Raw genomic sequence first — 13,022 nt, 5'->3', positions numbered from 1 at the left:
AAGTGAGAGAGAGAGAGAGAGACTCTGCCCTTAGGGCAGAGTCAATCCCGCCAGCAAAAATAGGGAAAAAAAGGAGCGATCTCACCTCTTCAGATGTTGGTTTAAGTCCGACAATACATTCCTCAAAAAGGGCGTAGAAGAGCAAATTAATCCATCAACATGTAGCATTCAATTTATTCCGGACCATTAAAGACGCTGCCTTCCGCCTAGAATCATACGTCATCCTTGCTGCCATATTGGATGGGTCAAAGCGGAGAATAAAGATTCATGTGCTGCGTTTAACTGTACCAACAGGTTTACCGTCCAAACGAGATCACATGGGATTACCTTTCACAGGTGAGAAACAGCAAATTAATCCATCAACATGTAGCATTCAATTTATTCCGGATCATTAAAGACGCCGCCTTCCGCGTAGAATCATACGTCATCCTCGCCGCCATATTGGATAGGTCAAAGCGGAGAATAAAGACTCATGTGCTGCGTTTAACTGTACCAACAGGTTTACCGTCCAAACGAGATCACATGGGATTACCTTTCACAGGTGAGAAACAACAAATGAATCCATCAACGTGTAGCATTCAATTTATTCCGGACCATTAAAGACGCCGCCTTCCGCGTAGAATCATACGTCATCCTCGCCGCCATATTGGATAGGTCAAAGCGGAGAATAAAGATTAGCTGCGTTTAACTGTACCAACAGGTTTGCCGTCCAAACGAGATCACATGGGATTACCTTTCACAGGTGAGACTGGAAAAATACTTTTCATTGTATTTCATTGTATTAGGTTAACTGGTGACTCTAAATTGACCGTAGGTGTGAATGTGAGTGTGAATGGTTGTCTGTGTCTATGTGTCAGCCCTGTGATGACGTGGCGACTTGTCCAGGGTGTACCCCGCCTTTCGCCCGTAGTCAGCTGGGATAGGCTCCAGCTTGCCTGCGACCCTGTAGAAGGATAAAGCGGCTAGAGATAATGAGATAATGAGTCCTCTTAGTTTGGAAATGTTTTTTAGGTGATAAAATGCCGTTTTAGTGATTGCTTTCATGTGACTGTCAAAGTTTAGCTCGCTGTCAATGAAAACACCAAGATTTTTAACCATTTCTTTAGTTTTAATCCCTTTTGTGTCAAGAATAGTGGTAATCCTGAGTCTTTTATCTTTTTTTCCAAATAGAATTACTTCTGTTTTATCTTTCAATGCAAAGGTACAATGTTGTGTAATGGACTTAAACTTGGCGCGCTTTAGGACCGCGCGGACAAGTACAATGAGGCGCTGTGACGTAGAATTGGAGCGACACGCGGATCACAGAGTCGGTGAGTGAGAAGTGAGTGGAGTCGGATAGAGAAGAGCTTCTCTCATACTTCATGCTAGTTTATTATACAGTACGCACTTTGTTTTTTTACCCTGAGGTGATCCGGTTTTAAACATAGCTCTATGAAAACGTCCATGCATGAAGTATAAGAGTTAAATAGTGTGACACTTAGCATAACTAGCTGTGTTAGGCATGTGCACGTGCCCTTAAAGAAGCAGAACCATGCATGCAGAAAAGTCTTATGCATGCATGAGTGACTTTTTACTACAATAATAATTATAATGCTCTTATCTCATAATAAACATAAACCCATCCTTCTGCAGCTGATCCTTCTGCTCCTGTCCTGCACATTTTAGTGTTTTCCCTCCTCCAACACCCACCCAGGGCTGTTAATTTAATTTGCTTTTTAATTTAATTAAAATCATTCATTTGTGTCAGAGTAGAGAAAACTAAAATATGCAGAGCAGGGTATTCCAGGTCAGGAGCAGGGATCAGAACCTGTAGTCTAAGCATCATGTTTTAATATATTTGAAAATGCAAATGGTTGAATGAGCTTCATTGAAGTTAAATATGGTTGATTTAACTGCCAGCAACTGTGATTAACACTTGCAGGCTGTAGCTTTGCTTAATAATCTGTAAGAATCAGTTTGTCAGGGAGAGCTGGTGCAATTGTAGGATGTTTTGAGTTACATTACTTCACGTTGATTTAAATTACAAACTCCTCACGTTGCATTATGGACCTACTTGATCCATCCTGGTGCCCTGTGTCTGGTTGGAGTTTTATCGCGTCGCTCCTGTGAAGGACGGCCCCATGAGGACAGTTGAAAGTTACACCTGGAGGACGCACTGGACTCTTACAGTAATGCTTTTATGGCTGAGGACTACAGTTGACTTGCTAACTTTAGGACTGCGGTTATCATGAACAGTTTTGCACTCAAGTTTTCATCAATGAAGAGTTACAACATCAACGAAACTGTCTTCATGTTAAAACTGTTAATGTTATAGTCATGCTGTCTGTTGTTGCCCAAATGAGGATGGGTTCCCTTTTGAGTCTGGTCCCTCTCGAGGTTTCTTCCTCGTGTCGTCTGAGGGAGTTTTTCTTTGCCACAGGCTTGCTCATTGGGGATAGATTAGGGACAAAATTAGCTCATGTTTTAAGTCGTTCAAATTCTGTAAAGCTGCTTTGCGACAATGTTTATTGTTAAAAGCGCTATACAAATAAACTTGACTTGACAATGTAGTTATTTCCCTGTATTGTCGGCAATTTCTGAACATTTGCACAAAACCCAAAAGGTGATGCAACGGGGTCATATTGTGTGGGTGAGTTGGTGGCACGGTGGTGTAGTGGTTAGCACGGTCGCCTCTCAGCAAGAAGGTTCTGGGTTCGAACCCAGTGGCCGGCAAGGGCCTTTCTGTATGGAGTTTGCATGTTCTGCGTGGGGGTGCTCCGGTTTCCCTCACAATCCAAAGATATTAGCATGGCTGCCCACTGCTCTGGGTATGTGTGCGCGCATGTGTGTTCACTGCTTCAGATGGGTTAAATGCAGAGAGGAAATTTCACAAGTGTGTGATGAATAAAGTTGTGCTTTCTTTCTTTTTTCCTTTCTTTTCAATCCAAAGACATGCAGTTAGGTTGACGTGTGGTGGCCTTGGGCTGAGGTGCCCTTGAGCAAGGTACCCGACCCTGATTGCTCCCCGGGCACTCTGGTGTGGCTGCCCACTGCTCTGAGTGTGTGCGTGTGTTCACTCCTTCAGATGGGTTAAATGCAGAGGATGAATTTCACTGCTTGAAGTGTGCATGTGACAAATGAAGCTTTCTTCTTCTTCTAACACCACCTAAAAACGCTATAAACTTCGATATACATCAGGAACCAAATTGAACTGCCATACATTCATTGGTTTGGAAAGTATTAAGTAATTCCAATGGAACACTCTTTCTTTATTTGTCTTTTTTTTTGGTCCATCATAATAACCATGATTACTATGGTATGGCAATATGGTTACTATGGTTTACTCATTCTATTATTGTATTTTTAATAAAGAGTATAATGTCTGTATCAGCTCTGTGTCCTTAGGAGCATGGAAATTAACGCCTGCATCTTTTTTTTTTTTTTGTCTCCGTGGCGTGCTGCCACGTTTTGCTGCTTTTAACAGTCTGGGAGACGATAATTTGTGCAATTATTACAGGTGTTACAATTGTTGTGTAAGTTGCACCCATCCTTTCTGACAATCTTGTAAACATGGACAAGCCCTGAAAGCTACAGTATACTAACAGATAGATAGTGTTGAAGTAAGTGTACACAACTGTACACAGAAAAAAAATACCCTGAAGGACATGTTCAGTTTTTGAACATGTAAAGGGATAAATTGATATGATTAAATTTATATTTTTCTGTAAAGCTGCTTTGTGACAGTGTCTATTGTTAAAAGCGTTATTCAAATAAAATTGACATGACTTAAAGAAACAGTAGAAAAATGGTTCCTTTTTTCACTTACATGTGTGGGGACCTTCAGCATGAGTGGCTGAACCCTACTGGCTTTTTCAAAGAACACAGAGAAGACCTCCATCCATCCATCCATCCATCCATCAGTCAATCAATAAATCCATCCATCCATCAATAGATCCGTCCATCAATCCATCCATCCTTCTATCCATCAATCCATCCATTAATCAGTCCACCCATCAATTAATCCATCAATCCATTCAATCAATCCATCCATCAATCAATCAGTCCATCCATCCATTAATCAATCAATCCATCCATTAATCAATCCATCCCTTAATCAGTCAATCCATCAGTCCATCCGTCCGTCCATCCATCAATCAATAGATCCATCAATCAATAGATCCATCCATCAATCAATAGATCTGTCCATCAATCATCCATCCATCCATCTGTCCATCAGTCCATCCATCCTTCTATCCATCAATCCATCCATCAATCAGTAAATCAATCCATCCATCAATCAATAAATCAATTAATCCATCCTTCTATCCATCAATCCATCCATCAATCAATCCATCCTTCTATCCATCAATCCATCCATTAATCAGTCCACCCATCAATTAATCCATCAATTCATTCAATCAATCCATCCATCCATTCATTAATCAATCAGTCCATCTATCCATTAATCAATCCATCCATCCATCAATCCATCAGTCTATCTGTCCATCAATCAGTAAATCCACCCATCCATCAGTCCATCCGTCAATCAATCCATCCATCCTTCCATTAATCCATCCATCCATCAATTCACCCATCAATCAATTCATCCATCCTTCCATTAATTAATCTATTCATCCATCCATCCATCAATCCATCCATCCCTTAATCAGTCAATCCATCCATCAGTCCATCCATCCATCAATCAATAAATCCATCTATCCATCAGTCCATCCATCCGTCAGTCAATAAATCCATTGATCAGTAAATCTACCCGTCCATCCATCCATTGGCAATAAATCCATCAATCAGTAAACCCATCCATCCACCTATCAATTAATCCATCCATCCTTCCATTAGTCAATCAGTCCATCCATCCATCCCTTAATCAGTCAATACATCAATCAATAAATCCGCCCATCCATCAGTCCATTCATCAGCCAATAAATCCGTCCATCCACCATCAGTCCACCCATCAATCAATCCATCCATCCTTCCATTAATCAATCTATTCATCCATCCATCAATAAATCCATCCATCCATCCATCCATCAATCATAGGGACCCATTAAAAGTTTGTTTCCATAGCTCTACATAGATATAATGAAGTCACAGCTATGCAGCTGAGAGAAAACTAACAGTGACAATTGTGCTGGCTCTCTCCGAAGCCCATTTATTGGTAGAGTACATTTTAAAAATCGACCAACATGCAGTACATTATCAAAACTGTCAAGTGACAGTGAGCAGACAGACACAGTGCAAAATAAGCATCATAGTTAATTATATAGAGCAGTGTTAAACAGTAGTGTGAGTTGACATGCAAAAATAGCACAAAGTAAGAGTCATAGTAGAGGATGCATGATCTTAGAATGCAATGTCAGCATCAACCAATTTAGTGCCAATTTTATTGCAAGCAAATGGCCAAAGACAATTTTTTGATTAAAATCTCTGAATAAAAAATGTGAGTACTGCTATGATGCTCATCTCAAAGCCAGCAGTAGGAGGACAACATAGGATTACATTACAGAACAGCTACAAATCCAGTAGGAGTGGTGTTGGAACATGAACAAAACATGCTGAACAAAATACAGACAGAAATAAATACCCTCAGTCTCACGACAATTACATTTTCAGCACATTTCCTTTAATCACAGATCTATTGTTAGAGGATCTTCGTCGTATAATCTTATTTCACAATCTGTTCTCGAGTTCGGCCAAGATTTTATCGAGATCATTTCATACAGTGTGTATACTTCAATAGCTATGTATCCAGCATTGTAATTGCAGATAAAACCATAAGGCTGTTAAAGTCTGGAAAATCAACTGATTGTTGATTTGAGTGTTGAAACGAATCATCTTGTTGCACCCTCTGCTGGGATGTCTCCAAGGTGAGAAAGATGATTTTCAGAGGAATCTGTGTGGAATGAGCTGAATTTATTACAGATCAAATTAAGTCATATCGATGCGTCAGTCTCAAGCTGGAATTCATGAAATTGCTTTTAATCACATAAATATGCATGTTTCTGCTGTGTGTAATATCACTACGCACCATTTCATTTAATGTAGTGTAATTGCAGATGTACACAGTGATGTGTTAGGATTAAATCTGTCAGGCTCTTAGTGATGTTTACTCCATGTGGCTTTAAGTAAATCGTATTCTGGAAAATTTAATAAGTATTTCTATGTATATATACAATCAGGGATGGACAAATCATAAATTTATTAGCTTCAACACAAATGTTTGGTTGTCTGGAAACATCCAGGCTAAAAAATATTAGCCAACATACAACCCCAATTCCAAAAAAGTTGCAATTCTGTGTAAGCTGTAATTAAAAACAGAATGTGAAGCTTTGCAAATCATGGAAGCCCTACAATTCATTGAAAATAGTACAAAGACAACATATCAAATGTTGAAACTGAGAAATGTTATTGTTTTTTGAAAAATATATGCTCATTTAGAATTTGATGTCAGCAACACGTTTCAAAAAAGTTGGGACAGAGGCATGTTTACCACTGTGTTGCGTCACTTCTACTTTTAACAACACTCTGTAAACGTTTGGGAACTGAGGAGACCAATTGCTGTAGTTTTAAAAGAGAAATGTTGTCCCATTCTTGCCTGATATACAATTAACTGATCATGGTCTCCTTTGTCTTATTTTACGCTTCAAATTGCACCAAATGTTTTAAATGGGAGACAGGTCTGGACTGTAGGCAGGCCAGTTTAGCACCTGGACTCTTTTACCATAGAGCAATACAGTTGTAATACATGCAGAAAGCGGTTTGGCATTGATTGGCTCAAACTGAAATAAACAAGGCCTTCCCTGAGATTTTGTCTGGATGGCAACATATTGCTCTGAAGCGTGTTTATATCATTCAGCATTAATGATGCCTTCCCAGATGTACAAGCTGCCCATGTCATGTGCACTAATTCACCCTCACACCATCACAGATGCTGGCTTTTGAACTGTACATTGATAGCAAGCCGGATGGTCCCTCTCCTCTTTAGCCTGGAGGACGTGGTGTCGATGATTTCTAATAACACCAGAACAAAGACGAGAGATTAACATTAAAGTACTGTATATGCTTTGAGCTAACGGGATATGGATGTTATTATGTTATAACCCCGATTCCAAAAAAAGTTGAGGCACTGTGTAAAACATAAATAAAATAAAAATACAGTGTGATGATTTGCATATCATAGAAACTCTATATTTCATTAAACATGGTACAAAGACAACAGATCAAATGTTGAAACTGAGAAACGTTACTGTTTTTTGAAAAATATATGCTCATTTTGAATTTGATGCCAGTAACACGTTTCAAAAGAGTTGGATACAAAAACATAATTTGGCCCATATTTGTGGTCAAAATGAGATAGTAATGATAGGAAAGCAAATTCTGTATCTTCCTTTAAGTCACGCATAGGAAAGAAGGATCTTGCATCTATAGTACAAGGCAGCTGTGCCTCATGCTCTGCAGGTCAAAGTTAGGACTTACAAGTTTTATAGTATACATTTTATAGTATACATTTAAAATGTATTGTTTATATTTAAGATTATAGATAGAAGGATTAGCGCTGTCACCTCACAGCAAGAGGGTCCGGGTTCGAGCCCCGTGGCCGGCGAGGGCCTTTCTATGCGGAGTTTGCATGTTCTCCCCGTGTCCGCGTGGGTTTCCTCCGGGTGCTCCGGTTTCCCCCACAGTCCAAAGACATGCAGGTTAGGTTAACTGGTGACTCTAAATTGACCGTAGGTGTGAATGTGAGTGTGAATGGTTGTCTGTGTCTATGTGTCAGCCCTGTGATGACCTGGCGACTTGTCCAGGGTGTACCCCGCCTTTCGCCCGTAGTCAACTGGGATAGGCTCCAGCTTGCCTGCGACCCTGTAGGACAGGATAAAGCGGCTAGAGATAATGAGATGAGATGAGAGAGAAGGATATATTTCGGATTTTATTCATATTTCTTTATTTATAGCTAGTGTCCCCAATTAGTAGGCTACTTGCGGCCAGCTATAAGTTTGGCACTTTAATAAAGTTGTCAATTGATTGATTGGGACAGGGGCATGTTATATCACCTCTACTTTTAACAACACTCTGTAAACGTTTGGGAACTGAGGAGACCAATTACTGTTTTTTTTGAAAGAGAAATGTTGTCCCATTCTTGCCTGATGTACAATTTCAGTTGCTCAACAGTTCGGGGTCTCTTTTGTCGTATTTTTCGTTCCTTAATGTGGCAAATGTTTTCAATGCGAGACAGGTCTGGACTGCAGGCAGGCCAGTTTAGCACCCGGACTCTTTTACTACAGAGCCATGCAGTTGTAATACATGCAGAATGTGGTTTGGCATTGCCTTGCTGAAAGAAGGAAGGCCTTCCCAGAAAAAGATTTTGTCTGGATGGCAGCATATTGCTCTGAAACATGTTTATATCATTCAGCATTAATGATGCCTTCCCAGATGTACAAGCTACCCATGTCATGTGCACTAATGCACCCTCATACCATCACAGATGCTGACTTTTGAACTGCGCACTGATAACAAGCCGGATGGTCCCTCTCCTCTTTAGCCTGGAGGACGTGGTGTCCATGATTTTCTAAAAATAATTTCTGCTTTTGATTCGTCAGACTTCAGGACAGTTTTCCACTTCGCCTCAGTCCATCGTAAAAGAGCTCGGGCCCAGAGAAGGTGGCGGTGTTTCTGGATATTGTTTATATCTGGCTTTAACTTGCATTTGTGGATGCAGTAATGAACTGTTTTCACAGACGATGGTTTTCTGAAGTGTTCCTGAGCCCATACAGTGATTTTCCACTACAGGCACGTGTCTGCTTTTAATGCAGTGTCTCCTGAGGGCCTGAAGATCACAGGCGTCCAATGCCAGTTTTCAGCCTTGTCTCTTGCATACAGAGATTTCTCCAGATTCTCTGAATCTTTTCATGATATTCTGTACCATAGATGATGTGATCCCCAAATTCTTTGCAGTTTTACATTGAGGAACGTTATTCTTAAATTGTTGCACTGTTTGCTCACACAGTCTTTCACAGAGTGGTGAACCCTCCTCATCTTTACTTCTGAGAGACTCCGCCTCTCTGGGATGCTCTTTTTATACCAGTCATGTTATTGACCTGTTGCTAATTAACGAAATTATTATTATTATTTTTTTAAATGTTACACAACTTTTCCAGTCTTTTGTTGCCCCGTCAACAAAATTCAAAACAAGCCTATATTTTTCAAAAGACAATAAAATTGCTCAGTTTCAACATTTGATATGTTGTCTTTGTACTATTTTCAATGAAATATAAGGTTTCTAAGATTTGCAAATCTTCACATTCTGTTTTTATTTATGTTTTACACAGCGTCCCAACTTTTTTTTGTAATTAGGATTGTAATTTACAAATGTATGGGGAGCTAGTTAGCTTGGGAAGTGCATTAATCCAGACTAAGACTTGGTTATTGTTCTTTTTGAACTACAGTATGTTTCTAACGTTACACATCATAGTTTCGCACTCAACAAAAAGTTAGCCAGTTGTTGGCCAGTGTTGTGCGTTATACGTAAAACAATACTATTTGATTCTCTTTTGCATGTTGTGCTAGCAGGAGTTATACGGTCTGCAGTACTCGGTCCAGTCCACCTCTCAGCGTGTGGTCTCGTAGTGAGAATGTGTTGTCTGATTAAGGAGAGATTAACTAAAATAGTATCCTGGGAGATGGAAAAAAAAGGACTGCCATGTATTGCTGTGAGGAAAGCAGAAATATTTCACACCAGGCTCTGGAAAGCGATTACTGTTAGAGCGGCTTGACAGATGGTCCTTGGTAGGGTTCTCCATATATCAGCGCAGATAATTTAGCACTGCTTATTGCTAGCTCTTTCCCCTTTGCCTGGTTTTCACTCTTCTAAAATGAAAACTTCACAGCGAGTTGTTTAATAAAGAGAAAAACAATGTCAGTCATCACCACAGAACTGTGGGAAAGGGATAAAAAAAGAAAGTGTTTGTCTATTCCATGCCAAAGTTTGCCAGAGCCAAAGTGCAACTGTGGTGGCGGCCCTTCTGTTGAGCTCCTCGCCTGAGATTTTCCCAGCAGGATGCTCTTAGATTTCAGAGATTTCCATCCTGGCAGTTGTTATTATCCTCTCGGCTCCTGCAGCCCTTCTGAAGCTAGTATCCGCAGATCCGTCAGGCGGCTTAACGCAAGTCTGCATGTGGGCTTTGCTGGAAAAAAATGGATTATTACTTTCATACAGTATTTGTCCCAAAACAACCTTGATTAATGGATTTTGCTGTAAAGTGGGTTTAAGTGCTAGACATCACAGGTTTTTGTGCTCGAATGGGCTTACTGCGCTGCTTTGTTGTCCTAGGGTTTAGAGTGTGTCAGATCCTCATCAAGATTAGAGGTTTGGATGGCACCATTACAGCTCTTGAGGCTACATTCGGTTTGAATATTTACTCAGCCTTCACTGGTTACATGATTAAGTCGAACATATCCAAGTCTGGCTTTGTGAAAGGAAGTGGTAGCTCGGTGGTTAAGATGACTGTTGGACTACTGATCGGAAGGTCATGAGTTTAAATCCCAGCACTGCTAAGCTGCCACTGCTTGGCCCTTGAGCAAAGACTTTAACCCTCAACTGCTCAGGTGTTTAAATGAGAAATGTAAGTTTAAACAATTTCCTAGCTTGGGATCAATAAAGTAAATCAGTCTATCTGTCCTCCCAATCTATCCATCCATCCTTTTTTCTTTTCTTTCGATCTTATCTCTCTTTGGATAAGGGGATCTGCCAAATGACCCCTCTGAAGAATCGCCACCTTAATGTGGTGGAGGGGTTTGGCTGTCCTGGTGATCCTGGGAGCTGTGTTGTTGGGGGTATTAGCCCCTGGTAGGGTCTCCCAAGGCAAATTGGTTCCAATTTGGGGCCAGACTAAGCACGATTCAAGACCCCGATGAAATGGCAAAGAAAGAGCTGCAGTACCTCACCTGGGAGTGGGAAACTGGGGCCTCCACCTGGAGCCAGACCTGGGAGGAGAGCTCGCCGGCGAGTGTCTGGTGGCCAGACCTTGTGGGCTCACCACCTGCAAGGACAGGCACCAGGGTCGGGTGCATTGTGAGCTGGGTGGCAGGCAAAGGCTGGAGCCTGGGTGTGCTGATCCTCGGCAGCGCAGACTAGTGCCATAAACACAAATGTAAAATACATAAAAGCAGCCTTGAGAGTAATTACAAGTTTATATTAATGTACTTGTTGTAATACATTATTGTTTCTATAGTAACCATTAATTCACAGGGAATTGTATGGCTTCACCAATGACCATATACAATATCGGCATAGATTTCGGAACAGGAATTTAAAAGGGAAGCCAAAATGTCTTTGACGCCCTCTAGTGGATGGCTGCAGTACCTTCATACAAAACCCCGCCCATTCCCATATGAGTGAAGGGGAAAAAACTCAAGTTTACAAATTTAGGTTATTCGATGATAGCAGGGTGTGGTGATGAAGTGATTGATGGTTTTTAAGGTTTGATGAGAACTGACAGTCGAGCCTCATGAACATTACGCACTTTCCAAAATGGATCTGAAGCTCTTACTGAGATTACAGCCATGTAACAAAGCCATGTGGTGTTCTGCTGTAAAGTGTTGTAGCAGACCCTCAGCCGGAAGTTCGTTGCAGATTTCTGGTATCTCATCTCATTATCTCTAGCCGCTTTATCCTGTTCTACAGGGTCGCAGGCAAGCTGGAGCCTATCCCAGCTGACTACGGGCGAAAGGCGGGGTACACCCTGGACAAGTCGCCAGGTCATCACAGGGCTGACACATGGACACAGACAACCATTCACATTCACACCTACGGTCAATTTAGAGTCACCAGTTAACCTAACCTGCATGTCTTTGGACTGTGGGGGAAACCGGAGCACCCGGAGGAAACCCACGCGGACACGGGGAGAACATGCAAACTCCGCACAGAAAGGCCCTTGCCGGCCACGGGGCTCGAACCCGGACCTTCTTGCTGTGAGACGACAGCGCTAAGCACTACACCACCGTGCCGCCTGCTCTCTCTCTCTCTCTCTCTATCTTTTAAAAGCAGCATTATGGCATATAAGCAGTAGTATAAATTTGTAGTATTTCGATGTCTAAGCTAGCTCATTGGACTGATGATATAACTAGCAAACCAACATGAATGAATAAATAAATGACCAAATATCATTTATCTTAAAGATCATTAGCAAGCATGTGAAGTAGCTTGGTAAGTTAGCTAATCACTCCTTTTTAAACAAATAAATTAGAACTTGTGCCTAAGCCTAAAACTAATTTGAATATTAATTAACACAAGAAAATGTACAGTACTGTGTAAAAGATTTGGCACCCCTTGTTTGCCACCCCCCCATACAAACGTTGTTATAGATTTCTATTTTCTGACTTCTACATTATCGAGTCAGTACAAAAGCATTTTAGTGTTCCAAACACTGGTTTTCCAGCACAAAATTAAATGTTACAGAAACAAAAAAAAGTTTGTATCTGAGCAGCATATTACATAAGAGAGCACTTTTCAAATTAAAAAAGAAAACATAATGAAGGCTCCTGGGTTTTGGTGCAAAATGAAGAAGCGAGTGCGACAGTCAAAGTGTCCAGAAGAACTGGGGCTGATTCTGCAAGATGCTCAGTAAAACCTACAGCTCATTTCCTTATCATACTGCACTCATTGTACCTGAGACTACTATTTTATTTTAAAGCATAGGGTCATCTCACACCAAATATTGACTTTGATTCATTTATTATGGCTTACTGCTGTTTATAGTATTTTTTTAATGTTGAAACATTTCATTTCATTATTTTAAGTCATTTTTGATTGACAGCATTTCTTTACATGTGCCTAAGACTTTTGCACAGTACTGTATAATTAACAGTTATTCCATGAAATTGAGTTGTACATGAGCTGATAGCTGACGAGGTGCGTAGCACCGAGTTGTCTATAAGCCATGTACGACGAGATTGAGTGGAATAACTGTTTTATTCTATCCACATTCACTGGATTTTGAGAAACGGAACATTTTTTATTTGCAAATTTG

General features: G+C 40.7%; 1 protein-coding gene across 2 annotated transcripts in view; it reads left to right on the top strand.

Annotated features, from left to right (window-relative positions):
• Nucleotides 1–1,265: 1,265 nt before the first annotated feature.
• immp2l (inner mitochondrial membrane peptidase subunit 2) overlaps nucleotides 1,266–13,022 on the top strand; it is a 337,482-nt gene continuing 325,725 nt past the window's right edge. The window contains exon 1 of one of the 2 annotated variants that reach the window (XM_060928205.1): nucleotides 1,266–1,310. The gene's annotated coding sequence lies outside the window, so the exon portion shown is untranslated. Of the gene's footprint in view, nucleotides 1,322–13,022 lie in introns of both variants that reach the window. The other variant, XM_060928206.1, reaches the window with a different exon arrangement.

Source organism: Neoarius graeffei, chromosome 8, assembly GCF_027579695.1.
Source record: "Neoarius graeffei isolate fNeoGra1 chromosome 8, fNeoGra1.pri, whole genome shotgun sequence".
NCBI lineage: Eukaryota > Metazoa > Chordata > Actinopteri > Siluriformes > Ariidae > Neoarius > Neoarius graeffei.
The sequence above is the reverse complement of the archived record's forward strand: the minus strand, read 5'-3'. Positions and strand labels throughout refer to the sequence as shown.